General features: G+C 50.7%; 1 pseudogene; it reads right to left on the bottom strand.

The window, feature by feature from the left end:
- Positions 1 to 369: 369 nt before the first annotated feature.
- On the bottom strand, positions 370 to 1,349 carry LOC126036943 (olfactory receptor 14C36-like; annotated as a pseudogene).
- Between the last annotated feature and the right edge of the window lie 1,118 nt (positions 1,350 to 2,467).

Here is a 2,467-nt window from a genome sequence, read left to right on the forward strand (position 1 = left end):
AGCAGCTCGGGAAAGAACAAGTGCTGGTGCTCCCTGGCAGTGCTGCTGTGCCTGGACTCTTTTCTTCTTCCCCTCTGCACACAGGCACTGCTCCCTGCAGCTGCAGAGCAGGTCTTGGAGGGTGGATCTCAGAAAAAAAAGTCACTGCAGGGCCATTTATTTGGTTTAAACTCACAGGGGGTATGGCTGTTCATTTGCACAGCCTCCAGGTCACAGAAAGCCTGGATATATTGTGAATTAGAAACCAGAGAAAGACAGACATTTCTTTGTGGAAAGCATTCAAATAAGAAAAACAAAGCAAAAAGAGCAAAGAAAAATCTGATTCAAACCCCCAAATCACTGTAAAAGAAACCAGAAGAAAGGCTGGGCCTATAATGAGATAAGTACTATGCAGAAGACAACAGGCAGTTTATTCATTTGGAAAAACATCCAGTGATTAGTTTTCTCAGGGCATCCTTGATCTCATGGTTTCTCATGCTGTAGATGATGGGGTTCAAGACTGGAGGCACCACTGAGTACAGAACTGCCATCGCCAGGTCCAGGGATGGCGAGGAGATGGAGGGGGGCTTCAGGTAGGCAACCATGGCAGTACTTATAAACAAGGAGACCACAGCGAGGTGAGGGAGGCAGGTGGAAAAGGCTTTGTGCCGTCCCTGCTCTGAGGGGATCCTCAGCACCGCCCTGAAGATCTGCCCATAGGACAGCACAATGAAAACAAAACATCCAAATCCAAAGCAGACAGCAACTACAAGTACCCCAACTTCCCTGAGGTAGGCCTCTGAGCAGGCAAGCTTCAGGATCTGGGGGATTTCACAGAAGAACTGGTCCACAGCATTACCTTGGCAGAGAGGTAGTGAAAATGTATTGGCAGTGTGCAGCACAGCAGTGAGAAACCCACTGCCCCAGGCAACAGCTGCCATGTGGACACAAGCTCTGCTGCCCAGGAGGGTCGCGTAGTGCAGGGGTTTGCAGATGGCAACGTAGCGGTCGTAGGCCATGACAGTGAGAAGGAAACACTCTGCTGACATCAAAAAGACTAACAGAAATGCCTGGGCAGCACATCCTGCATAGGAGATGGCCGTGCTATTCCAAAGGGAATTGGCAATGGCTTTGGGGACAGTGGTGGAGATGGAGCCCAGGTCAAGGAGGGAGAGGCTGAGAAGGAAGTAGTACATGGGTGTGTGGAGGTGGCGGTCACAGGCTATGACTGTGATGATGAGGCCGTTGGCCAGGAGGGCAGCCAGGTAGATGCCCAGGAAGAGCCAGAAGCACAAGAGCTGCAGCTCCCATGTGTCTGCACATGCCAGGAGGAGGAACTGGTTGATGGAGCTGCCATTGGACAATTTCATCCTCTGGGAATAAGGTGCTGTCAAAGTAGAAAAAAGTCAGTGAAGAGTTAGGGCATTATTCTCTGAGCAATATCAAAGCCAATTGCCATAGACCCTCCCACTCTCACACACACAGACACTTTTCCTTATCTAGGAGACCTTCCTTCAGGTCTGTGGCTGGAGCCCAGCTTGGTGCTGGCCGAGTCTGCAATGAAGAGCAGGGCCTCTTCCCATGGGCTCTTGAAAAGTCAGCCCTGCTCTGCAGCAGTGGGTTCATGGGATCAGTGGGGGAAAGGGCCAGACTGGTGTTTGACTTTGTCAGCTGAAACCCCTCCTAACACAGAAGAGTCTGTCAGCATCTGCACTCTCAGTGCTAAGGAATCAGGAAGGTAAAAGAAGTTTAAGAGTTCTAGGACTTTTTACAGCTGCCGGCATCACCCCTGGGGAGTTTTCTTAGATCTAAGAAGCTTCAGCATTTCTGCTGCATTCCGGGAGAACAGCATGGGACAGGCAAGTCAAGAGGATTGCCTGTGGCTTAGTGCAGAGAGAGGGGGAGCTGATCTGTCCTTCTGTCTAGTTCCCACTTTCACTGTGCTTGCATCTTTCTAAGTTAATCACACTCCCATGTTTTACCCTGAAAAGCCACGAGACACTGCTGAGAGCAGAAACATCCACTGCAGACCACGAAATGTCTCCTCCTTTCTCAAAGTCTCAGCACCTTGCTTCTAGCTAAGGACACACCGGGCTCATTTCACCAGCCCAAGGGCATTTCCTCAGTCATAGCATCTCTGTCCTTCTCCATGGGGCTTTCAGATCACAGAAAGCTGCTCTGAGACAGGTTTGCATCCTGCAGGGCAGCTAACAGCTTGGAAGGGCACTCGGAGGTGACAGGCAAGTGACCTGATGTGATGGCATCTCTGTAAGGGAGAATCAGCTCATTCCCCAGCCCCACAGACAGCATTGAGCATAACCCCTCAGACGATAGGAAAGCTGGGACACTTGTTCCCATGGACACAGCTGCATGGGAGGACCCACAAGATCAGTGTGTGACTCTGCAGCTGAAACGCCCACCCCAGAGAACCTGACAGCAGGAACTAGATAACAGTAACACAGACAAGTGGAGAACCAAGGAAAAAAGC

Source organism: Accipiter gentilis, unplaced genomic scaffold (assembly GCF_929443795.1).
Source record: "Accipiter gentilis unplaced genomic scaffold, bAccGen1.1, whole genome shotgun sequence".
Classification (NCBI taxonomy): Eukaryota; Metazoa; Chordata; class Aves; order Accipitriformes; family Accipitridae; genus Astur; species Astur gentilis.